General features: G+C 39.7%; 1 long non-coding RNA gene across 14 annotated transcripts in view; it reads right to left on the bottom strand.

Moving 5' to 3' along the window:
• Positions 1-27,800, bottom strand: part of LOC112066691 (uncharacterized) — a 330,402-nt gene that overhangs the window by 187,725 nt on the left and 114,877 nt on the right. Inside the window, exon 6 of one of the 14 annotated variants that reach the window (XR_008617015.1) lies at positions 6,526-6,618. The exons of the other annotated variants lie outside the window; for them this stretch is intronic. This is a non-coding gene — a long non-coding RNA (uncharacterized lncRNA). The remainder of the gene's footprint in view (positions 1-6,525; positions 6,619-27,800) is intronic. 14 annotated transcript variants of the gene reach the window in all.

The following is a 27,800-nucleotide window of genomic DNA, read 5'->3' as shown; positions in this document are numbered from 1 at the left end:
CCTCTGTCATGGCCTCTCCCGTTGCGGAGCACAGGCTCCGGACGCGCAGGCTCAGCGGCCATGGCTCACGGGCCCAGCCGCTCCGCGGCATGTGGGATCCTCCCAGACCGGGGCGCGAACCCGGTTCCCCTGCATCGGCAGGCGGACGTGCAACCACTGCGCCACCAGGGAAGCCTCCAAAGTATATATTTTAAAATAAGTTCTTGGGAGGTTCTAACAGGAGCCTACAATAAATAAATAATACATACTAAGAATAGTTTTTAATATATACTCAGTTGGTCATTTTGCAAACTTCTCAACAATGCAATGGTCCAAAAATGCAACTGCTAAATGCATGAAGTAGGGCTGAGGAGAAAGGTTAGGGACTAAAAGCAGTATTAGTGAAAACTTGTGTCCATACAAAAACCTGCACACAGATGTTTACAGCAGCTTTGTGCATAACTACGCAAACTTGGAAGCAATCAACATGTCCTTCAGTAGGTGAATGGGTAAACTGTGGTACATCCACACGACGGAACATTACTCAGGGCTAAAAAGAAATGAGCTCTCAAGCCATGAAAAGACATGGAGGAACCTTAAGTGCATATGACTAAGTGAAAGAAGCCAATCCGAAAAGGCTTTATACTGTATGATTCCAACTATATTACATTTTGGAAAAGATAAAACTATGGAGACAGTAAAGAGATTAGTGGTTGCCAGGGGTTGGGGGAAGAAGGAGGGATGAACAGGCAGAGCACAGAGGATTTTCAGGACACTGAAAATACTCTGTATAATGACATGTGGCATTATCCTATCACACAGCATCCAAATCCATAGAATGTATAACACCAACAGTGAACTGTAATGTACACTGCAGACTCTGGGTGATTCTGATGTGTCAGTGTAGGTTCACCAGTTGTAACAGACGTACCATCTGGTGGGCATGCTGATAATGGGGGAGGCTGTGCGTGTGTGGGCACAGGGGGCATACGGGAAATCTCTGTACCTTCCTCTCAATTTTGCTGTGAACCTAAAATTACCCTAAAACAAAATAAAAGTAGTATTTGTTGATAAAAGTTACTTCACAGAGTTGCTATGAAGATTATATTACTCTCGATAACATATGTGAAGTAGCTCATAAACTGACCAGCCTATTACAAGCCTTCAATAAATGTCCACATCTTTTGTTATTGCTCCCATTCTGTTTTCTGTAAATGGGAGCACACAGCTGCCTAGACAGTGCCATCATTCACTACTGTCACCTGAAAGGCATGAAACACAGTTAATTGTTAGTCTGCAAATTGAAGAGTGACAAGCGTCAGCCTATTTAGTTTACATTGCTTACAACAATAATCTACATCTAGCACTGTAGAAAAAGCAAAATAACCTCATAAAAACCCAGATTACTATGGTCTTCATTACATTCTGGACTAAATCTTCTCTCTGATATCACACCTACACAATGTCAAAGTGTTCGAAGGACCAATTTTCATGATAATTTTATTTTAGTAAATATGTTTATGTAGACAGTATCTATTTTATCACCTAATATTTCCTGGAAACTCTGATTATTTACAAAGAAATGAGTAGATCCTGTGTCAATAAGCTCAGGCTAGTATCTTCTGCCATCTAATGTGTTAAGAATTCTTGAGAATTTTCTGATTACAATTCAAATTAAATGCAAACAGTCAAGTAGCACACAGAGACCCTGTTATCCACTCTCTGTGAGCTGAGAGAATGAATAATATAATGAGACATGTTAATTATTGGCTTTCCAACAGCTGTGACTGATTAGTTTTGACTGGTACATCTTGCTAATGTGATAGAGGATGGTAAATATCAGGGCTTGTCATATTTTTCCAGGTCAAGGAAACTGTGGTCGCTAATGACTTGCTTCATTTGTAGCTTGCTATGCAATTTGCCAAAGTGATGCTAGATCCCACAATCTCTTAACTAAGTGAATTCCATGTTAGGGGACCCTAAGTTTTCAGAGCCCTCTGTCTCAGAAAGGTTGGTCTCTCTCTGTCTCTGTCTCTCTTGTCTCTCTCTCTGTCACACACACACACACACACACACACACACACACGCACACACACTTTAGTTTCTGAATTGATAACATAGAGAACCAAACCTACGGAGGTACTAAGAGATCCCAGCCACCATATGTACTTTTCTTTCTTTCTACCTAAGAGTGCCTTTTTAAATCATGTTGCTTATTTTTAAACAACGAAATGCCTTTTGTGAGTCCACGAGTGGCTGCACCAGATCCAGTATGAGCTTTGAAATCTCTGAACTGCACGTGAGGGGTTTTGAATCACGGCCATCTAGGAGAAACTATCACTAGAGGTGTGTTTCTCAACCTTTTTTTATCACCCCCTTTAGATTTTTTTTCCTAATCATCCCCTCCCCATGAAATTTTAATACCTCAGATACACCATACCTGGTTATGTACTATGGCCTTTTATAGGGCCACAGACCTGTAACAGCTGAGATTTTCTTGATCCCCCAAGAACCTGTCTTCAGCCCTTGGGAGCAAGATCACCCCTGCTGAGAAAGTGTTCACGAGAGGCTTCAATCTACCCCCTCTTCGTCACTGTCTAAGTTACATATTCTCGTTGGACACACGAGCTCCTCGATATCTCATGTCCCCCATACAAACTGCTAGGACAGGCACACCCCAAGTCTAGGTCCTCCACGCAAAGGAGGTGGTCAAGACAATGCACAGGGTACAATCACACTTCACCCTCTTTCTTTTCCCCCCAATAACCTAGGCTGAATCAGGTTCAAACAACTTCAAGGCAACCTTGATGGAAGAAAGAAAACTCAAAACTGCCATGTGCAAATAGTGCTTTGCAGAAATACTGAATGAACTTGAACCCACAGTCTACCTACTTTAATTAAGTACTTCACTTTGCTGAGCTTTAGCATGCACATCTATTAAGTGGAAATGTCAATAGTTATTTCTTGCCCATTTAATAAAGATTTGTTAGCTCAGCTGAAAGCCCCCATGAAGACAACCAGAAACACTTATTGATCCAAAGAAGATAATTTTCCTAAATTTACTGCAGCAAGTAAGAACACTACCTTGACAAAATTTTAGAAATCACCAAAGGGAGAAAATTCAGGACGGTTACTTATAGGGTTATAGGACGCGCGCCAAAAGATTTCAAGGTCATTCTGAAAAGCAGAGAAGCAGTTGGGATTGGGTAGAATTAAGGACAGAGTAACTTGGATTGGTGGCCACAGTCAAGTGAGGTCTCGAGATGAGGGCTGATAAGCAAGCTGTTTTCGAAGCAGTTCTGAGGAGCAAGCTATTCGTGTTCGTACGATAACCATTTTAGTTGGCCTGTGGTCTTAGCTTCCTGGAATGAAACAAAAATAATACATTTTGCTTGGTCCCAGTATCATTTAACACAGGAACTGGAATTTGTTTCAATTCTCAGTTCCTGCAATATGTCAGACACATATATTGTGAACAAGTTCCCTAGCTTCAAGAAGCTTCTACTCCCGCAAGAAAAATAAGCTTCAAAAAGACACTGCATAAGGGGCTTCCCTGGTGGCACAGTGGTTGAGAGTCCGCCTGCCAATACAGGGGACACAGGTTCGTGCCCCGGTCCGGGAGAGGCCACAGCAGTGAGAGGCCCGCGTACAGCAAAAAAAAAAAAGAAAAAAAAAAAAAAGATACTGCATGGATCAAATCTTTTAAAGAAGTGTGGGTTGCTAGGGAAGTGAAAGGAAGAGGGGGTCATTCATGAGAAAAATATAATAAAGTGTTCTTTGTAAAATGTCTAGCAAAGTCTCCAAGACAATACAGGAAGGATCTCTGGGAATATCCACTGGCTTTTCAGTGCTTGGACCTCAGGATGAAAGGTGGGATGGAGTGGTTTATCCCATTTTTCCATCCTGAATTTGCAAGAACCTACAGATTAAGTAATTTAATCTATAAATATACATAGATTATAGATTAACCTTCTGTTGTCTTTCCTAAAATTCTAAGGAAGACAGACTCTCCCTCTGAGTTGGTGAGGTCAAGCATTAAAACAAGGAATAGAAGCTATCAAGACAATAATCTAGAAACTGTGAGTTCTAGTTAACCCAAATGGTCTGGGATTACAATCAGTAGAAAGCCATGCCCTGGTTTTAGTAAATGTTGCCTCTTAGTAGGTATGAATATCATATATGCCTGTTTAAGAATCGTGACTAAATGTTTTCTTGACACAAGTCTTTGGAGTACAAAGGGTCTAACTCGTAAACCAAAATTCATCAGCAGTTGCAATCTAGAATTACTGAAGCACTGAAAGTTAAATAAATCTACTCAAGAAACCCACGCAGATCCAGGAACACCGGACGCTTTAACTTCGTGAAATTATCACTTGGGCTGTGTCTATCCTGGCTCAGTTTTGACGGGTCCTCTGGCACATCTTCCATGAGCCAACAACTCCTCCTACCTTCTGCCCTCTCAGGTCTGGTGAGCCCACATGTACCCTCTTCCCTTCCCTATGGAAACCGGCTCCATTCCCACAGACCCATTTTGGAAACTGGCACCACCACACCAGGCTCACCTGGCAAACCTGTGCTAATGCCAAATGCTCTGGCCCATCACTTCCTAATGCTGTAACCCTAAGGAAGTCACTTAGACTCTTGTGCTTGACTTTTCTCACCTAAAAATGGGGGTTACAATGTCTAGAATTTTAGAGCTGTTCCGAGGTTTAAGTAACACAATGCATGAAAAGGGGTAAGCAAGGTAACTAAAAAAAACAGAGAACTACACATTTTAGCTACTGTTATTATTCAGGCCTTGATGTGTCTCTTCTCAACCGTTGCTGCTTCCGACAGAATCTTAACTCTCATCACCTGACACCTCATGTCATTATTTTAAGAGCTTTCCCACTGGCTTTCTTACCATCAATTTTTCCCCTTCTTCATTTTAGACATTAGTAATTAATTATCCCCTACGTGCAACTTCCCATCACATCAAGTTCCTGGCTTGAACACATTCTTGTGCCTCACTCTCAAGGTTTCCTGTAACCTGACTCTGCTAAAACAACCTAAACGCATTGTTAATGCACCATGGATTCTCTCTGGTAGTTTTCAGTAGAAACCAACGGCTAGAGGGAGTTAAAGCTATAGGCCTTCCGTCCCTCCGTCACTCAGAGTTACACCAAAATGAAAGCAAGACTGAAAGCTGCCTCTGCCACCGCCACCGATTCAAACAGTGATGTGACCCTAAGACAACCATGCCACCTGTTCTGTAAGCCTGGTGGAGGCCCATCTCTCTATCCTTTCTTGTGTTCCAACAGCATTCTGTATAGAAACTTTACCTAAAGCAGATTCTACACCATTCTTTCTTTCCCCCGGCTTTACTGAGATATAACTGTCATGCAACACTGTGTAAGTTTAAGGTGTACAACAGGTTGCCTTGATACACTTATATATTACAAAATGATTACCACCATCGTGTTAGCAAATACCTCCCTCACATCATATAATTACCATTTCTTTTTTGGGGTGAGAACATTTAAGATCTACTCTCTTAGCCACTTTCAAGTATATAATAGGGTATTGTTAACTATAATCACCATGCTGCACACACTAGGTCCTCAGAACTTATTCATCTTATAACTGGGAGTCGGTAGGCTTTGACCAGCATCTTCCCACTTTCCCCACCCTCTACACTCTTCTAATGGCAGGATGCAACTCACCTGGTCAGGGTTGAGCAACAGTATCCTCTGCTCAACAGCTGAGGCCAGGTCAGGTGCAGAAACCTGAGCCCAGCGTGTCGTCCAGAGCGCGTGGTTAGCGGGATCTCTGTGCCTTGCTTGTGCCCGGCTGCCATGCCTGTACAACGTTTCTAGACTGATCAGCCCTCATTTCATGGGTTATAAAACAATAGCTAGCATCAACTATAAAAATTAATAAGGCAACTGATATTAATTGAAATAAAGACAGTGAAGCTCTCTGCCTGCCTGGGCCTCTGGCCCTGGGGCCTCTGTTTAGAGACTTTCATACACCGATTAACCGCTCCTAACGTGCGTATTCCTGGCTACGGTATCTGAAACGTTGACCTTAGAGTACAGATTAAATTAACTAGCACTTACTACGCTGAAGCACTTGACAGTAAATTGCAGGATATAATGTCTTCTCTTTCCCTGTTTCCCACCACACACATTCATCTAGAGCAGGGTTTCTCAACCTTGGCACTACAGACGTTTTGGACTAGATAATTCTCCTAGAGGGGGATGGACTGTGTATTATAGGATGTCTAGGTCAATTCTAAGGCTGGGACCCACTTTGCTTACAGTTGGTCCCAGTCTTAGAATTGATCTTCTCTGCTCTCCTAATCAAATGTGACCCACGCTTTAAGACAAGATAGCTACAAGCACCTCAAAAACCACATGAAGCTCTCAGAAGTAATTTGTTTGACCCATGGGAATGCAGTTTCCAGATCCCCATGGTCCCCCGCAGCTCTGGTTACCTGAGAGCTTCCTACTTTTTTCATTTATGTTACCCGCCGGGTTCTGTAAGAATAGACTTTGAAACCTCTACCTTAATATTAAACAGAAGTTATCCTTCCATAAAAGCTTCCACTCTTTATGTCCATAGTGACCTGACTTCTTCCTTTTCTGGAGGTTTTATACTCTAAGGCAGAGAGATAGAGAAAGAGAGATAGAGAGAGAGAGAGAGAGAGAGAGAGAAGAGAGAGAGATTCTGGTACCAAAATTTGCAACTTAATTGGTTCCTGCTAACAGAATTAAACTATTAAACCACAATATACAAAAGTCATTTATTCTTTAAATAGTCACAGAAATCACAAGGAGTTAGACTGGCTAAAATATTGTTCGTGTGGATTAATATAGAGTATGAGCTGTTCTGCAGTTCTCAAAAGATCAAGGCCCACAGAAGACAGAGTTCTTTAAAAAATTCATGTGGGAGTGTCCATTTATGTGGCAATCTATGAAACTGTTTGTACTTGGAAAAGGTACAGGTAATAATTTTTTGTGAACTACTAGCTAAAAAACATTTTTTAAACTCTCCTAGTTTTCTAAAAACAAACCCTATCATATTACATCAAGAACATTATAAAAGCAAATGTTGGCAAAATACAAAGTTAGGTGAACAGTGGCTGTTCTCAGCAAGGCTTAATAAACATAATAGGACTTATAACAAATTAATGATTAATAAAAGCATCGTGAAAAGGCAGTGATTTATCTGTGCACACATTATCCATGTAGTTTAAATCACTTAAAAGTAGTTCTACCTGAATCCAATTTATAATATGTAAGGAAGATTTTACAGTTTTCCCTAAAATAGAAATGAGATAAACATTTGACAACGTTTTATTAAAATACCTTATATCTCCACATTTGTTTTATCTCAAAAGTCTCGAACAGTGCAATAAAACATTTCCCAAACTGAAATAAATGTATCAGAAAAACATACATATGTTGTCTGTGAACCATCTACTTTTTGTAAATAAACATAAACTATGTCACTGATCGTCTCGCTCCTTTTCTTTCCCTTTTTTTCTATTCTTACATCAAGCACTTTGCAATGTTACACCACAGCCAGACACCTCCCTCTAAAGAAAGTCTCTTTTTAAATAGTATGGCCTTTTCTAATCTTCACAACTGCTGTTGGGGGTAGTTATAGTCAGTTTATGGAGAGGAAAATGAAATCTCAGGGAATTCGAGAATATCGTCTAACTTCCTAAGTGGAAAATGAAGCACCCAAACTCAGGCATATCTGACTCCACGTCTGCGGTGTTTAAGCTGCTCAAGCTGCTCGTCGGTTTTCTCCCCCGTAGCAAAGGGAGCCTGACTGCTGGCCAGTAGGGCCCATCTAGTTCAGTTACCTATAGGTACAATCATCCCAAAAGGTTCATTTAGAAAAATTTTTGGCACTTTATGAGATAACCAAAACCTCATCTGAGAATGCAAAGAATGAATAACCCCTAGTCTGAGTAAGATGTATATGGATATGTATAGAGATATTACTGTATCTTAGAATGCATTAAGCAAATAAATAGTATCCATGCATAGTATTTATGATAAGTATTCAATGGATAAAAATGAGGTTCTGAATAAACTTGCATGACTTGCTCACAGTGGAACTGGTAAAACACTTTAACTAGTATGGCTGAGAGAACAGTCTCTATTCTGGTCTGGAGTTCTCTTTTATTAGCGTCTTCTTTTTCCTTAATGAATACTTCACTGCTTGTGTGCCATCCTAGTCGATCATGGAATGTTGGTTTACTGAGCCAAGGATCTTTATTTTCAGTCTAATTTTTCATGTGCTGAAAGCTCAAGTATGAGGTTATTACATTCTAATAATATTTACCCATAATGGCTACTCAAAACCTGCTAATCATTTTGTTAAATCTATTACATTTATTATATCATATTTACAGAACACTGCAAGGTAGATATTTTTACCTCCACTGTGTAGCTGAAGAAACTGAGGCCTACGGGCGGGTACTGTGTGAATTCTAAAGTCACACAGACGGGAGATGGTGGACTGGAATTCAGATGCAGAAACGTCTAATTCCAAGCTGTGTACTCAGCCACCTTGCGGTGCGGCTGAGGAGGGAATGTTTCTCTAACAAGCTTTGCAAAATGTCAGCTGCATGCTTTCCATGCTATCCCAGAGGTCTACATGGGCTAAACCTCTTCCGCTGTTTACATGGCATTCTGAGCTCTGGGTGAGGCAACTACTCTCTGTGCCAAAGGAAAGAAAGAGTACTTTATTCAGTTCCCTACAAAGGAAAGAGAGCTAATGTTGTTTTCCAGGAAGAAAACTATTACTTTCAGATTAATGACTGAGTTGAAGATGGGTCATCCATTGGGCAAATATTTCCTCTAATGCAGCATTAAATCTCCTCCAGTATCAGTGCTCAGGGGATGTATTCAGTTAATTCTATCTAAATGGAGGTTACATTTTAATCAAATTATCAATTTTATCAACTTATATATTTTATACAATTTCTATATTTAAGTTCTACAACGTATTTAGCTACTATCATTTGAATAATGTAAAATAATTTTAGCTATATAAAATAACTTAATTAAATTATGCAGAACTTAATTCCACCTGAAGTCCAACTTTTTGTAGATTCAAGGATATTAAAGAGGCTTAAAAACTGTTTCAAGTGGACATTTAAACTTCTAATGGGAAATGTTATAATTCACATACTGAAAAATACCCTGTCATGTACAAAGATGAAATCTGTGACCTCTTTTCAACATGCTATATTTAGTTTCCCAAGAAAGAGGAGGAGGAAGAATTTTGCAAATCTGTCTCCATTTCTTACCTGGTTCCTGCTAAAGCAATAACAGGCACTTGAAAAATGTCATTCTTTAGGATTACGGAGCTAACTGGCCGGCCTGGGCTAAATTCACACTCGATTTTCTTGGCACCATGCTAAAACCAACTGAACTACTTGGTCTTCAAAGCAAGAAAGGTGTCCTCTGCCAGTCTAAATACCTAGAGGAATCACTATATAGTATATTTTTAGGTTTTTTTTAACCCTAATTAAATGTAGTTTTAAAGTTTATCCTGAGAAATTTATTTTCCAGTGGAAATTTACCCCCTGGATATTTAAGTAAACTTTTTTTTTTTTTTTTTTTCCTAACTACTTATAAAGCAGTATGCTAGAAGTCACATATCAGGCATCTACCATAATACAACTTTTAATAGACACACGGGTGCATTTTAGCCAAAATCCACATACTTGGCTGGAGATGAATGCATCTATTATTTACAGTTAAATACTTCCTCTACCTGGAGAGATTCCTATCCTGCAAGGATTTTAGAACACGAAGTACTAATATCTTATTTTGGAAATAAAGTGAGTGACAACCTTCTAAAATCCTTGCCAGGAAGAAAAATGCTAAATATAGATTGTGAAACTCCATCTTGGGGAGATTAAATCATACCTGTATAAACAGCTGATGTCATGGCAACTTTCCACCACAAACCAGTCAATTGTTATATTTTCAAAATTCTATATTTCCTGTGTGTTTATAGTGCACTTTTGTAATCATTGTATCCTTTTTAACCATTCCCCAAATCCCCCAAATATTGCTTTTTTACATGAATTGTAAAGCTCAGAAAAATTAATTCACTAGCTTAAAAAGGTAATCACAGAGTAATACACAAAACAGGATTTAAAAAAACATAGAAACTTGGGGTATTCTAATGAAAAAGAAGATAGCAAGTATCCTCATTTAAGTTTCAAATCATTAACTAAATTCAAGTATCATATAGCATTAATTCTAACACTCAATGTTTCCTATAACATTACCTCATCTTTCTCATGCATGGACATATCTGATCTTCAGAGCCATTCCTTGAGGAGACTATCATTATGATAATCTCCATTTTATAAATAAGTAAATAATAACTCAGAAAGTTGAAGTGTCTCCTAATAATTAAGCTCACGTCTCAGACTAGATCCTTTGTGTTTTCTAAGGCAGGCAAGCCCCATAAAAGTCAGGGTAAATCTTTACTGAACAATGAGGATAATCAGTTAGGACACAGGTCAAATTGCACTTTAGGAAACCCACCTGCTATATTGTATGTAACAACTATTCTGTGGTTCTGTAGAACAAGACCATTTCCACAATCATGAATGTGCCAGTATAACGGTAACAGAATGTGCCAGTATAACAGTATAATCAGACAGCTTAGCTTGCCTGATTATAAAGAACTAGTTAAATAACATACTCCTCATAGATTTCTGTCTCAATATTAAACATGTTACCCTCACATTTGGAGGTTTCTAGTTGCAGAGTAATAGTCATTGCTCAGAGAAGAAGTAGTAAGATAGGCTATGACTTAAGTTTCTAGGCAGAAACACTGTTTACATGTGCCATGTCTTTGCATATATAAACAATTCTACTCCCCCCATCACCAGGTATATTTTAGCAATAATAGCTTAAGTCTGAACCATCAACTAAATTAAAACAGGATTCTACCTACATTTTTAGTTTATGAATCTGACATAATGGAATTTAAGCCTTACACAGAGATTTCTGGAGCCCCTTGGATTTAAAGTTTTAACTTTTAATTAGTATTAACTTGATACAGTTGCAGTAGAATGCAGCATAACTAACTACTTGATTTATTTTGAAAATGGATCAGATAGATCTATTGTCTTTCACACCTTTAACTATGGGTTTGACTAAACCACAAATCTGTACTTTGAAAGTACACACTGTTTTCTCCTTTTTAACCTTTACTGTATTAATTACCTCACGTATATTCCTACACACTTATTTGCAAGTGAATGCTTACACACATATACACACACAGAGTTTAGCTGTCTACCTAAACTATTTTAAATATTTTTAAAGCTCAGTGCTTTCCCCTTTAACTTTCTGAACAATTTCGTCTCCAATCACCCATCTTCGCAGTCCTAAACCTCCGTCTCTCATTTTGTGCGTTCTGCTTCACGGCAAATCCACATGTCCGGTTTTCAGGTGGACCCCTGTAATATGAACGGTCCCAGAAGCAGATCAAACGCCTCATAACTTCAAACTCCTCATCTTCCTCCCAAATGCAGTCCTCCTCCTGTATTAGAAATTCCATCTCACGGCCTCATCATACTCCCAGTTGCCTATGTTTGAAACCTCAGAATTTCAGATCATCTACCATCCCCTTCTGTTACTCTCCTCCTCCAATCAGCTTGTCTGCTCATCTGATTACTTTCATCTAATCCGTGCTTCCATTCCCATCTCATCTAATACTTCCATTCATTTTCTCACCGTTTCCATTAACACTTCCCTAGTTTATCTCTCATCACTTCTCACCTCACTTCACCATGTTTTCTACTATTTATCCTTCCATGAATTTAGACCTCTTCCCCGTTTCCTTATCCTTCATGAAGTTACAGTAACCTCCCCAAAATTAAGATCTGGCCATGTCATTCCTCCCCAAATCTGCAATGGCTCCCAACATCCAAAGAGTAGGATTCAGATACCTGGTTTTGGTATTTAAGAGCTTTTTCTATGTGGATCCGACACACTTCAGTTGTATCTCCCAGTCTATTGCTTTTCCCTTGGTCTCTACTGTGAATTAGTCTTTATTCCAATTACATACTTTCTATTACCTAAGACTCCTTCCTTTATCTTTCAAGGAATGACCTTTGTTCTCTCCTGTCCTTACTTGCATCTTGAAATCCTGTAACGTCCTCGAGCTCTAAACTCTTCTCAATTCCCTGAGTCAGAATGATTCTCTTCCTCTTCTTTTCCTCATTATACTTTGCTTGCATCTCTGCCATGGTACCTATCATATACCACTTTAAATTAGATTAGGTCTAGTTCAATCCAGTAAACAGTTATTGAGGGTCTTCTCTGTAAAAGGCCAGTACTAGGGAAAACAAAATGATTCAGTGTCTCTCCTCAAAAATTTACAATCTAAACAATCAACTGTAGCAGGTATCACAAAAAGATACAAACAAGGTATGAGAAGTCTTAAATGAAGTAAACCTGTATATGTCTTCCTTTCCCAGAAAAGGGCAGGAACCACCTTTCTCTTTCTCTTTCTTTCTTTCTTTTCTTCCTCCCTCCCCCCACCGCCACCACACGCACACACACAGAGTAACACACAACATACACATACCATTGTGAGTGTCATGCAGTAAATATTACTGCCTGGAATTCTTTAAAGTAACTCAGTAAGTTGATCAAAGTAGATTTAATGCATATTATGGGCTGAACTCTGTCTCCCCAAAAATTCATGTGTTGAAGTCCTAACGCCCCAGAACAACAGAGTGTGAATGTATCTGGAGATAGGACCTTTACAGAGATGATTACGTTAAATGAGATTCAAATGATTGAGTTAGAGTGGGCCCTAATCCAACCTAACTGATGTCCCTACAAGAAGAGAAAATTTGGACACGCACAGGGACACCAGGCATGTGCACTCACACAGCGAAGATGGCGTAAGGACACCATGGCCATCTGCAAGCCAAGGAGAGGGGCCTCAGAAGAAACCAATCTTAATCTTAGACCTCTAGCCTCCAGAACTGTGAGAATCAAATTGCTGTCGTTTAAGCCCCTCAGCCTGAGGTACTTTGTTACGGCAGCCCTAGCAAATTACTACACTGCATAGCCACAGAACAACAGGGAAAATGGGGGAAGCTGATACCCTGAAAACTAACTAGAAAATAAGCACATAATTGAAAAATAAGCTATGTAATTTGTACAGGTCTACACATTATAAAAGCAAAAAAAAAATATTCTGATTGGATGAGGTTTCTGTAACCAAAGAGGAGAGTTAGGACACTGTGTATACCAAAGCATGGACTTGATTAGGGCTTCCCAGTTATTTTGCTACAATGTACTCCCTTATTATTTATCCCCTACCTTGCACTCCAAGTACATGTTGCTAACTGCATCTGCTTGCTTGCTTGATCTGTCAAACAAAGCATATATTATCTTCCTGTATACTGAAGAAAATGTGTGTGTGTGTGTGAGACTGAGTGTATTTTTCATCAAGGTGAGAATAGCCTGACATTTCAGTTAATCTATGAAATCATACTGCAGGTAAATACATGATTCTGGTAGACTTCCAGAAACACTGGAAGCAGCTTGAATAACATCCCCCTTTGCAACTTTCTTGGATCATTAGTAGTTTGGACCGCTATACCCAAACTGATATAACTGGATCACTAAAATCTATACTCCTCAGTGTTTGGCATAGGTTTTTACTAATGTAGATCTGAATTTGAGTTTTCTTTGAAAGTACATTCCCAAGCAATCTTCCTGAATGACTTTATGATAAAATGATACTTTTAAATGTTTTTATTACTATGACCTTATAAAGTATATACACATGACTTTCTGGTTTCTTGCCAAAATTAAATAAACAAATACAAATCCATTGCTTCATAGCACGACCTATGTTATAGTACATGCCTTAGAAAGAATGTTAAGCAACGCTATTTATCTACAAAGTCTTACGTAACAAATTAGTTGTAAGTGAAACTAAACATAACTTACCAAATTAGTGATACTGAATTACCATGTAGGATTTATCTGACGAACTAAGGTAAGCACTTACTGCTATGATTGTTGAAAATAATGAAGAGCAACCACTCACATGAAGTTCAAATCAGAGGCCGAAACTTCACTGGCACCATGTTCTAGTCACACAGGATGGATGTTTATGAGTAAGGCTCTACCATGGTCAAAATTCTCAGTTGACTTTGTGTAATTCATTAGTTGATGGAATAAATTATTAAAGGAAAAACAAAACGTAGACCGTTGACACTTCCTATTAGTTCACTTTCTTGATTATAATAGTTGTATATAAAGCAACTGATTTAAGTGTCACATAATTAATCTATCTTAGACATTACAATAGTACAAATAAAATCACATTAATGGTTAAAGTAGTTTGCTCAAATGATCAAAGGAGTCAACTAACAGTGAGAATACAATTTTTCCGTTTCTAAATGAAGCTGGTCAGGGCCACTCCAAAGGGCTCTACAGGTTTTTCTCTGTACAAAGGCGCAAAGCTGAGGCGGTCAGTGGAGGCTGAAAGCCAGCCTGAGGTGATCCCCCAAGCCATGTACCTATAGGTACGAGAGGAGGTGCCTGTGACTAACTCACACAAAGAGGCCCTTTGGACCCTAGCAGCCCTGTGCCTCTCACTATTTTCTTCAACTAAATGACGCTAAAAATCCCACATATTCTTAGAACCCACTCTGAAGAATATCTAAATAGAATGTGACTCATGAAACAGTTAAACCGTAGAATTCTTTTGAACATGATTTGAACTGAAGCAATTGTAAACAGTTTTAAATTTCTGAATGACTATCCTTTCGCAAAAGATAAATATTATATTCTAACTAATTTCCAAACACTAAACTGCCAACGTAGAATTCAGCAGATTAACGGAATAGAAAGGTAATCTGTTGACTGGTAAGATATTATCTCAATGACAAATATAATTAACAAATGCACCTCAGGACTGTTCAAAATTGGGAATTCCCTGGCAGTCAAATCATTGAGTCCTACCTTCCTTCTGTCTGTGTCCTCTATGAGAAGCAGCTAACTAAACAAAAAATTTAGGATCACAAGATTAAACCACGTGCCAAATGTATATTAAGACGATTTGGAAGTGAGAACTCATGAAAGAAGCAAATTGAGATATTCTTTTTTAGTAATTCCTTATTTCAAAATTCTTCTTAAAAATTTTCAACCAGGTTAACAACCTAAGGAAAGTTTACAACCACTTCGTAGATAGTGAGGATATCTAAGAGGTGGGGGGAAAAAGGTGGTGAATTGCTGCCTTTCAGTTATGCAAGAAGCATGTATTTTTTGAGCATTTTCTCTATGTTTTGGAGCACGTAAAGACAGAGTGTGTGACCTTAGCCCTTTAGAAGCATTCTTATTCTACGGGAAACTAAAATTCTTGTCACACATCAAGATTTTTACAAGAGCAGTAGAATAACATTTTGTTTCTTTTTATTCATCAGCCTCATGGAATTTTACTGACAAATTTGGTCTTTGGGCTATTTTTGCTCAGAGAATATATTTTCAGGATGTAGTGTTCCTTATTATCCTTTTGTTCTTCTATTTGCTTTTGGGCTTCCTAGTTACAAAGCATTCATTCCACTAGCATTCTCTTCATCATTAATTGTTCAAGTAGCCTTAAATATCTTTGTATTCTTAAGCAAAGGAGATGTGGTCATTATGGGTATATGTGTATATATTTTCATTTTTAAAGCTCCTTCAAATAGAGCCAGTAATAAAGTACAGATTTAAAACTACACCTCAGAGGTCTGAGAACCCAGTCAACCGGATTATATTGATTAAGAGTGAATTAAATCGTCTGTGATTAAAAAATGCTTGCATTCATATGCTCTCAGAAAAAAATCAAATTTCTGCTTAATAAAAGCAAAATTTCTAATGAATTCAAGTTAACATTCATATGATGGTATTCCTTAAATAGTAGTATGCAACTGATACTTGTTTGAGTTTCTATCTATCGAGAACAAACACTACAAGCATATTCTGGTATATATTCCCCTTAGGTTCTATTTTGATTGTCTTTGCTAAAGTTAAATAACATTTCTTTCATCAAAACTGTATACACTCATCATAACTAATCAAATAAAATAATGTAGTACAAAGCAAAAAAATTTTAAATCCCCTAAAATCCTAACATGTAGAAATCATTTTCTGAATATATTTTGACTTGCATGTGGATATTTTTCTATATATAAACATTGAAGAGAGGATAGAAAAGTACATAAATGATAAATACACAGGCTTTTTAAAAATGGGATTCTACATACATGACATTTTAAATAGAAATTATTATTTAATTATACTTAGATTTAATGAAATAAAAATGAACTGAATTGATGTATTAGGCATTAAAATAAATATTTCTTAAATACCTAAGTTCACAAAAGAGTTCTCTAGAGCTGAAAAAAGGTGTAAGAAATCATACTTTTAGCCTAGATTTTAAAAATGTAAACAGCATCTGTTAACCTTGTGCTCCACAAGATGAGAACACTGCCCCTTCTACTTCTTCTTACCTTTTCTTCCCACTTACGTTTGTTAAGTATATTAGGAGATAATCAATATAAATTCTATTTGTTAAATTATTTTCATATTGCCTGCCCTGAGGCACCCATCCAGCCTGCTAGTTGGATTTATGACATCAATAAGTGAGTGGGAAAATTCTACCTGTTAAAAAAAATGTTAATTGAGTTGCTAAACAAATGTATTTTAAATTTACAGCATGAAAAAATTGTCTTGAAAGACAAACATTTTTGTTTCAAGAGCCAGGCACTTAAGAGACAGAAGAGTTTTTCATTTTCCAAAAATCTGGGTTTTGAAATTCAAGAGGCAAAGCCCTGAAGAAGGGGCAGGGCATAAAGTTCATACCATAAACAAGACAAAAGTATGATGAAACAATAGCCAGTAGCAGCACAAATATAGAAAAACTCTCATCAACTGATGAAAAAAGAGAATCAGAGGGCATGGAACTCTAGCTTGAGTATTTCCTGGCTCTATGAGATAGGGTTCACTCCATTCTGGACCAAGAATGATGGTCTGAGATGGATAATTGGAGCAGATGCTGTAGGTGCCCATCCCATACTCCTTTAACATTCACCATTCCCTTAAATGCTGTCCCAACAGTTTCAAGATGTAACCATCTGTTGACTTTGCCTCCGGGCTTCCTTTGGCTGCCAGATCCTGGTTGGCCCTCTCTCTCTAGTTCCTGGAGTTAACCCGGGAGCAGCTTTCAACCAACATCTGATGGGAGGTGGTGGATAAATACCTCTGCTCCTTTGCCTCTGGGTGGGGTTCATTTTAAGGTGTGTTCTATACTACCTCCTAAATTTCCTCAGAGTGACTGAGCCCCATTTACCTACGGTACTGATGGTAACCTAAGTAATGAGGCGCCCTTTATTTGTTTTCTTCCCTTCTCTGCCACTTCTCCACCCAACCGACGCTTTCTGGAATCACATCTCAAATCACTTCCCAAATACTTGCACCCACATCTTTATCGCAGGGTCTGCTTCTGTGTGAACCCCACCTAAGAGTGTAAAGGACAATAAAAGAGGTGGATGGGGAATCTGAGAACAGAAATGGGCCACACTTCTCTGTTTGAGAGATAGGTTCTCCTTCAGGTTTCTCCAGAAAGCAGACTCTGAGATCAAGTTTAGAGCATAGGGTGTTTAATAAAGAGCCTTGGCATCAACACCTGTGTAAAGGAGACAAGAGCAGGACTGAGCCAGGGAGGAAGGTCAGCACAAGCTCAGTGAGGGTCAGCCAACCTCACAGGGAGCTCTGGAGCCAACATGACTTCTTACGCTGCCTCAGTCAGGATGTCACTGGCTGTGGGCTACTTTGGACAGTGTGCCACCTAGGGCGAGAGAGACGTCTGCGGCTGAGCCAGTCTGAGAGGGGGATGGCAGCTGAAGACTGTATACCCGCAGTACAGCAGGGACAGGGGAAGAGGGTCCTTCCTGGAAGAGGGTTCTGAGAAGCACGCCCTGGCGCCCACCATGGACCCTTCTGCTACTCAGGCCACTTCATGTAGGTTGGGGAAGCAGACCCTTCAAAATTTTCAAGGTTCAAGCACGTATATGTTAAATGGCACCTTCCTCAAACTTGTTTTCGCTTTTATAACAGCTACAGATACATAATAGACAGATGGTAGGCAGGTAGGTAGATAGACAGATACACAGATACACAAATACACAGACAGACAGAAATTTGTCAGAGTTCTCCAGTGAAACAGAACCAATAGTATATATACACATAGAGAGACGGACTGAGATTTATTTTAAGGAATTGGCTCATGTTACTGTGGAGAATGGCAAGTCTAAAATCTGAAGGGCAGGCCAGCAGGCTGGAGACCCAGAGAGGAATTAATACGGCAGTTCAAGTCCAAAGGCAGTCTGCGGGCAGAATTTTCTTCTTCAATTGATGTCCAATTTTTTTCTCTTAAATTAAACTGATTGGACGAGGCCCATCCATATTATGAGGGTAATCTGCTCTACTCAAAATCTAGTGATTTAACATTAATGTCATCTAAGTAATACTTTCAACAGAAACATCTAGACTCATATTTGACCAAAGAGCTAGGTACTGTGGCCTAGTCAAGTTGACACCTGAAATCATCACAGATGTGTAGGCAGATCTATACATATCGTCACAGATAGACATTAACAGTATTACTGTCATTCTGCCTTTTCCTCCCCACTTAGCTCTCAGGTATTGCTTTTTTACTGAAGGCACTGTACCTGCCTCTGTCACCTCTCTTTCCTCTCTGCTTTGATTTCCCACTTCTAATCTTCTGAGGGATGGATAAAAAAGAGAAGCATAGTTCTGAGTGTAAAATGGAAAGAAAATGCCTGTAAATGACAGCCAGAGCACTTACCCATGAGGAAGAGAACTTTAGTCTGGGCATGTGGACTCTGTGTGACTGTACTTGGCTACCCAGAAGTCTTTCTTATTTATTTTTACATGTCTATTTATATCGGTGACTGAGTTTGCCAAACATGTGAGAGGTAACAACAACAATGAGACTTTCTAAGAAGTTATTATTTACCCATTTTTAACATAGAAAATGTATAGAAAACTTTTTATTAATCTTATGAAACTGATAATTCAAAAATAATAAGAATGTTTTAATTAATGCAAGGGTCTCATTAATATTTGATATAATTTCCAATCAAATACTTAGAAGATGATTAATATTTTTATTTATTCTCTTTTGTAAAACTAACTTCTCAAGTTTCTGTTTCAACACTAGAGACCATAATCAAGATGGAAACTAGTCATCTTTTCAGCTTCCTGGAATTTATCATAATTAATCTTTGAATACATTAAGCCAAAATGTTAGAGGCATTTAATAGGGAAAGTAACATAACAATAAAAATGTTGAATTAATACCATCACTATTTCCAAATCAATAATGGAAAAATAATTCAAATGATCCGTAAGTAAAGTCCCTTGTGATTAATATGTGGAAGTATCGCTTGTAATCAATATCTGGTTCATCTTCTCAGCTTTGGTTATGCCTATAAAGTAACAGACAAGAAGCCAGACACAGCCTTCCTCAAATCACTGATATGAACAAAGCTCTTTGTTATCCACTAAAACTGAACAGGCCTCATCTTTGGTATTTGTTTGCCCTGAATTGTGTCGTTTATTATCTATTGTAAGCAAGTCAGTCCCAGTTACAAAGTCTTCGCTTTCTGAAATGTACGCTACTTACTGCTCTACACACGACTCAAGAACACGTTTACTTAATAACAAATCTTTTCCTGTTTCTCATGTCAGAAAGTACCAAGTAAGCAAATGGAAAGTCCTAACAGCAGGAGAATGTTGCCAAAAGCAGTGAATGTGGCTTCCAATGGCACTCCAGATTCAAAAATAGAGTGGATTTTAATTATTTCCTTTGAGGGAAAATGAAACAACCACAGCACTTAAAAAGATGTCTCAAATAAGGCATCTCTCCTCGGAAATAAGAAATAACAGAGTGCTGTCTGAAAATACCCGCCAATGTCCAGTCAGGCAGCGCTGTGAACACTCAGAATCAGAGCTTCTGCCTCAGACATTGTAAGGACCAGAGAGAAGACCTGTCGACATAGGACATCTAGCCCTCCTAGACCATTCCTGTCACTCTCTCCGCAGGGCTGACAGGCACCAGAAATCTCGATCTCACCAACAGGTGCCCAGAACGTCAGCTTTGAACCACAGGCATTTTATCATAAGCACAGTGTACTTTTAATTCCTGGCAGCTAACTTTTCTGAACCAGCCTTGATCTAATGTTAAGAGAGGTGGACCATTCTTTGAGCTTCACTTCTGCCCTGAGATTCAGGAACCTATTCACGACAACCCTTGATCTCTGCCAGTACTGTCTGTTTATCCTCCCTGCAGAAGGATGGCTCCTGGACCCCAGTCTGCTGTGCCCACACCTTGGGGCACTCTGACCAATGAAGTTTATTCCTCCAACTCTGACAACGAACGGTCCAAAGTGTATTCAAGCTGGTATTAATTTATATCACGGCCCTTTCCCATACATATAACATAGAGTTGCAGCCAGAGTTCTTGCTGCAGAAAGCTATATGCTTTTTCCCCTAAGAGGGATCATTGAATTCCCCACAGGGAAAGATATGTAGAATAAGCCCCCAGCAAAATTACCAAGGCTGGAAACTGTCCCCCGCATCCGTTTTCAGGCTGTGGCCCAAAGCGTGCCTTTTTCCATATTCCAAGAAGGAATCTAGACAGTGCAGGGTTGAAGGTCTCAGGCTCACAGCGGCCTGGTGTGAAGCCCAGCTCCGCGGGGCCCGGGCACTGCCCTTGCCATCAGCCTGCCTGGGCGGACCCTGCCTCCGCCAGCCGCCAGCCCTGGGGCCGTGGGGAAGTCATGTAAAGCTTCCACACCTCGGTCCTTCCGAACGCATGGAGAGATGAGGGAAATAACGGGGTTGTTCTGAATATTCAAGGAGCTTGCCCACAGGAAGTCACTAGTAAAATGCCCGTAACAGTGCAGTCCTGATCACTCATCGAACTGTCTACTCACAGCTTGAAAAAAATAAAAAAATACATTTATAAAAGGAAATGGACCTGTGGACGTAACTTGGGTTTGAGAGAACAGAGTTCTTTTTCGTCGTTACTTTCATGAGGATGACTAAGACCAGCGTCACTCCGCCTTCACCACAGGCGCCTCCTGGCGTTTCTTCAAACTCACCAAACACCGTCCTCGCGTTTACTGCTCCTTCTGCCTGGGATGCCGTGTCCCCAGGGGGCCATGCTGCCGCTTCCCGTCCTCCAGTGCTCTGCTCCGACGTCACCATCACAGAGACGATGTTCCTGACCCCTGATCCGTAACAGCACCCTGTATGGCTCTCTATTCTTTTAAGCAGCTTTACTTTCCTTCATAGCATTAGGGCCATCCGATGGTTCATTATGTATCGATCTCCTTAGAGCCTGTCTCACCGCATGTGAAGGCACGGACTTCCATTCACTGGGCTCCCTGACGTCTGTGACAGTGACTGGCACACTACAGGTACTCAAAATTATGGGTTAAGCAAATAAGTGCTTAACCGAATGATTCCTCACCAAGCAGGTTATACAGAGGCGCAGGGATGCGTGGTGTACACCAGACAGAGGTCAGGGCTGCAGCTCCTCTCGGGGAGCTCAGTCGCCGGCCAGGACCCTCTCAGCTGCATGCGTGCTAAGATGCCGAAAGGTAAAATGGACATTTCTCTCCACTATCTGACACTAGGTTGTTTCAATTTATTTCCAAAAAGACAAATGTTTAAGATTTTCAATTGTTTCAATACATGCGGCCATAAAGAGAGATCGGAATTAATATATGTTCTACTACAATCATTTGTCAAAAGTATCATGGGCTCAGTAGACACAAAAGAACACAACGAGGTTTGAAACACCAGTTGCTTCCAGCTGACAATTAGGTTGTTTGCTTTACTTAGTTAGGTGCATGTATCTTTTTCATTTCTATCCTACACGTCTTGCCATAAAAACCATGGTGTCTAAGATCCAGCTCAGGTTATGTTCTACGCGGTTAAGTTTGCAAACCAGAGGAGGTCAAATCTGCACTACACTTTAACTGATTTAGATCTTGTTATTTCAACAAGCAAACAACTTAAGTGTACCGTCGTGGGGAACGCAGGGACAAGAGTGATCACATCATCATCTGTGTACTCGGGCCAACAGGATGCTTGGTGAGGCTCAATCATATTGGTACAATGGGTGCATTCTATTCTCTTCTCAAAGATTAAACAGCTTTATTATAAGTGGTATCCTAAATCAGTATTTGTGATGCATTTTTTTAATGCAACAAGCACAATATGATTCAGAAGGATGCTTGCAATAATTACATGGAACTCCTCTCCTGAAACTTTTCCAGCTTTCTTTCGTTTGAATAGCAGTCTAGTGACTCCTTAGGAAATCCTTATAAAGTAAGTAAAGGGTGGTAACAAGAAAACCCATTTTACAAACGAGGAAGTGGTGGTTACTTACCCTAGGTTCAGGTTCTAATTGAAAAGTCAGGACAGAAGACTGTATCAGAGTCTACTGTTAAAGCTCCAAAAAGGGAATGATTTCTTTCCTAGCATGATTTTCAAACTTATCAATTGATCCCAAGGTCATGAAATAGTTTTTACAATTTCTCTTTAGCTTTGCACCAGCACCAATTGCTATTTGTCACCAGCCTTGGAAAGGGAGCAAGAGGTTGGAGAGATGGCATGTGGATATGTTTTAATTGAGATATAACTGTCTCATAGCATTGTATTGGTTTTAGGTATACAACATAATGATTTGATATGTGTACATTTTGGGAAATGATTGTCTAATAAATTTAGTTAACAACCATAACAATGCATAGTTAGCAACCTCCAAATATTGATATATAATATAGTATTGTTAACTATAGTCACCACGCTGTAAATTACAGGATTTATTTATCTGATAACTGGAAGTTTGATCACCTACTCCTATTTCACCCATCCCTCCACCCCACCTCCGGCAACTACCAATCTCTGTATCTGTGAGTTCAGAGTTTTTGTTTGTTTTTAGATTCCACATATACATGAGATCTTATGGTATCTTGTTCTGTGTGACTCATTTCATTTAGGAGTCCTCAAGGCCCCTATTCATATTGTTAAAATGGCAGGATTTCCTTCTTTTTTACGACTAAATAATAATTTTCCATTATTTTCTTTATTCATTCACCCATCAATGGACAATTAGGTTGTTTCCATGTGTTGGCTATTATAAATAACGCTGCAATGAATAGGGAGGTACAGATGTTTTCGCGTTAATGTTTTGCTTCCTTTGGATAAATACCCAGAAGTGGAATTGCTGGATCATATGATAGTTCCATTTTTAGTTTTTTGAGGAACCTCCATACTGTTTTCCACAGTGGCTGCACCAATTTACATTCCCACCAACAGTGCAAAGTTTCCCTTTTTTCCAAGCCCTTGTCAACATTTGCTACTTCTTCTCTATTTGATAATAGCCATTCTAAAATGTGAGAAGTGATATTTCATTGTTTTGATTTGCATTTCCCTGATGATTAGTGATATTGAGCTCTTTTTCATGTACCTGTTGCCCATCTGCATGTCTTCTTTGGAAAAATGTCTATTCGAGTCCTCTGCCCTTCTTAAAATCAGATTGTCTGGGTTTGGGGGGTTTTGTTTGTTTGTTTGCTATTGAGTTGTATAAGTTCTTTGTATATTTTGGATATTAGCTTCTTATCAGATATATGATTTGTAATTCTTTTCTCTCACTCAGTAGGTTGTCTTTTCATTTTGTTTATGGTTTCCTTTGCTGTATAGCTTTTTAGTTTGATGTAGTCCCACTTGTTTACCTTTGCTTTTGTTGCCTTTGCTTTTGGTGTCAAATCAAAAAAACTCATTGTCAAGACAGATGCCAAGGAGCCTATCCCCTATGTTTTCTTCTAGAAGTTTTATGGTTTCAGGTCTTACATTCAAGTCTTTATTTCAAGTTCAGCTTTGTGTATGGAGTATACAAAATGAATAAACAGAAACCTCAATTAAATAGAGTCGGGAGACTAGAATGGGGAGCTCTCACGGCCTGCAATGACAGCAGAGCCCAACAGGAAGAAAGACCCCATTCTTTCCTGGCAGGACTCAGCCAGTGAAAAGCCAAGAACTCTTTGTTTACCATCACCCTCCCTACTTCCTTTTCCTTTCTGTAAAAGTGTTCTTCCTCCCTTGCTGTGTGGGGACTTGCATATGGCTCGCCATGGTTGCAGAAGCCAAATTACAATCCTCTGGTGATCCCAGATAAACCCATCTTTGCTAGAGCAATATCTGGCAGTTATTTGCTTCAGGTCAACAGGGGTAACATAGTGGTCCAGTTTCATGCTTTTGCATGTGGCTGTTCAGTTTTCCCAACACCATTTATTGAAGAGACTGTCCTTTTCCCACTGTATATCCTTGGGTCCTTTGTTACAAATTAGTTGACCATACAGGCATGGGTCTATTTCCAGGCTCTCTATTCTGTTCCATTGATCTATGTGTCTATTTTTGTGCCAGTACCATACTGTTTAGGTTACTGTAGCTTTGTGGTATAGTTTGAAATCAGGGAGCATGGTATGTCCAAGTTTGTTCTTTTTCAAGATTACTTTAGCTATTCAGGGTCTTTTGTGGTTCCACACAAATTTTGGGGTTCTTAGTTCTCTTTCTGTGAAAAATGTCATTGGAATTTTGAGGGGGATTGCACTGAATCTGTAGATTACTTTGGGCAGTATGGGCATTTTAACAATATTAATTCTTGCAATCCATGGACACAGAGTATCTTTTCATTTATGTGTGTCTCCTCCAATTTCTTTCATTGGTGTCTTATGTTTCCTTGGTTAACTTTATACCCAGTATTTTATTCTTTTTGATGCAATTGTAAATGGGACTGATTTCTTAATTTCTCGTTGATAGTTTGTTATTAGTATATAGAAATGCAACTAATTTTTGTATATTGATTTTGTATCTTCCAACTTTACCACATTTATTAGTTCCAACAGGTTTTTTGGTGGAGTCTTTAGGGTTTTCTATGTATAATACCATGTCAGCTACAAAGAGAGACAGTTTTACTTCTTCCTTTTCAATCTGGATGACTTCTATTTCTTTTTCTTGTCTAATTGCTGTGGTAAGGCTTCCAATATTATGTTGAATAAAAGTAGTAAGAGTGAGCATCCTTGTCTTGTTTCTGATCTTAGAGGAAATACTTTCAGCTTTTCACTACTGAGTATGAAGTTACCTGTGGGCTTGTTATATATGGTCTTTATTATGCTGAGGTACATTACCTCTATACCTCTTTGTTAAGAATTTTTGTCATGAATGGATGTTGAACTTTGTCAAATGCTTTTTCTGCATCTATGGTGATGACTGTATTGGGTTGGCCAAAAAGTCCATTTGGGTTTTTCTGTAAGATGTTACAAACTTTTTGGCCAGCCCAATATGATTTTTATCCTTCATTTTGTTAATGTGGTATATCACACTGATTTGCAGATGTTGAACCATCCTTGTGTCCCTGGAATAAATCCAATTTGATCATAGTGTATGATCCTTTTAATGTACTGTTGAATTCAGTTTGCTGATATTTTGTTGAGGATTTTTTTGCATCAATGTTCATCAGGGATATTGGCCTATAATTTTATTTTCTTGTAGTGTCTAGTTTTGCTGTCAGGTTAATGCTGGCCTTGAAAACTGAGTTTGAGAATGTCCCCTTCTATTCTATTTTTTAGAAGAGTTTGAGAAGGATTAGTATTAATTCTTCTTTAAATGTTTGTTACAATTCATCAGTGAAGCCATCTGGTCCTGAACTTCTGTTTGTTGGGTGTAATGCATTTTTAAATGTTTCAAAGAGCACTCTGTGTCTTAATAAATAGACAATAATGAGAGGTGTGCTTACCCCGACAATCATTCTCTTAGGGAACATCAGTTTAATTTCAACATCATAATTATTCTGGCACTAAATCAATCAAAGCTCTTTCTCCTTTACCTCAGTTATGATACTTAAATGTTACTGAATTGAAACAATCATAAAATTGAGGAAAATACTGTATACTGACAACCTACAACAAATATGTCAAAATATCAAAAATTTGTCCAATTCTTCATGGCCTATTGATCGATAAATGCCATGTCACTGCTCCAGCAGATCCCTGGGTCATTGTAGCTTCATGACTGAGAACTGAGGCTGGCCAAACTCCCCATGAGGGACCGCACAGTCACATGCCTGACCCTCTTCCAAAATGTTAACATGCCCAAAACATTAACCCAAGTAAGAATGAGAGCACTCTTCTTCTTAAAGATTAAAGACCAACAGCTCCTGTTGCCTTTGGTGCCACAGTCACTGAAACTGGGGTCCTAGGTGCCTCCACCACAGCTGGGGTACAACTCCTAGCAACATCCTTAGACTGTCATCATTCCTTAAGGTTTAATAAATGCACCTTGTTTAAAAGACTAGCTCAGAGCTGGGAGGGAGTCCAGGAGAAGTCTGGAGCTGCCGAAGAGGCAAGAGACCTTTTCTTCCCTCTTTGCTTCCTGAGGCGCGAGGAGAAGGGATTAAGCACACCGCTTAAAGGAGCTCCAGAGATGGGCGCGGAGCTGCCAAAGAGACGAGACTTTTTCTTGCCTCTTTGTTTCCTGGTGTGCAAGGAGAGTGGTTTAAGCCCACCGCTTAAAGGAGCTCCAGAAACGGGCTCGGAGCTGCCGAAGAGATAAGAGACGTTTTCTTGCCTGTTTGTTTCCTGGTGCGAGAGGAGAGGGGATTAAGCGCACCGGCGTAAAGGAGCTCCAGAGACGGGCGCGAGCCACGGCTATCAGCGCGGACCCCAGAGACGGGCATGAGACGCTGAGGCTGCTGCTGCCGCCACCAAGAAGCCTGTGTGCGAGCACAGGTCACTCTCCACACCTCCCCTCCCGGGAGCCTGTGCAGCCCGCCACTGCCGGGGTCCCGTAATCCAGGGACAACTTCCCCGGGAGAACGCACGGCACGCCTCAGGCTGGTGCAACGTCACGCTGGCCTCTGCCGCCGCAGGCTCGCCCTGCATCCGTGCCCCTCCCTCCCCCGGCCCTGAGCCAGAGCCCCCAAATCAGCTGCTCCTTTAACCCTGTCCTGTTTGAGCGAAGAGCAGATGCCCTCGGACGACCTACGCGCAGATGCAGGGCCATGTCCAAAGCTGAACCCCAGGAGCTGTGCGAACAAACAGGAGAGGGGGAGGTCTCTGCCAGCAGCCTCAGAAGCAGCGGATTAAATCTCCACAATCAACTTGAGGTGCCCTGCATCTGTGGAATACCTGAATAGACAGCGAATCATCCCAAGTTGAGGAGGTGGACTTTGGGAGCAAGATATATTATTATTTTCCCCTTTTTCTCCTTTTGTGAGTGTGTATGTGTGTGCTGTGGTGTGAGATTTTGTCTGTATAGCTTTGCTTTCACCATTTGTCCTAGGGTTCTGACCGAACCGTTTTTTGTTTTTGTTTTTTAATTTTTAAAATTTTTCTTTCTAATAATTATTTTTTATTTTAATAACTTTATCCTACTTTATTTTATCTTCTTCCTTTCTTTCTTCCTTCCTTTCTTCCTTCCTTTCTTCCTCCCTTCCTTTCTTCCTCCTTTCCTTCCTCCCTTCCTTTCTCCCTTCCTTCCTCACTTCCTCCCTTCTTTCCTCCCTTCCTTCCTCCCTTCCTTCCTCCCTTGCTTCCTCTCTTGCTTCCTTCCTTCCTTCCTTCCTTTCCTTTCTATTTTTTCTCACTTTTATTCTGAGCCGTGTGGAGTAAAGGCTCGTGGTGCTCC

The sequence above is a fragment of the Physeter macrocephalus genome, chromosome 4 (assembly GCF_002837175.3).
Source record: "Physeter macrocephalus isolate SW-GA chromosome 4, ASM283717v5, whole genome shotgun sequence".
Taxonomy (NCBI): Eukaryota; Metazoa; Chordata; class Mammalia; order Artiodactyla; family Physeteridae; genus Physeter; species Physeter macrocephalus.
Note: the sequence above shows the minus strand (reverse complement) of the source record. Positions and strands in the feature narration are given on the sequence as shown.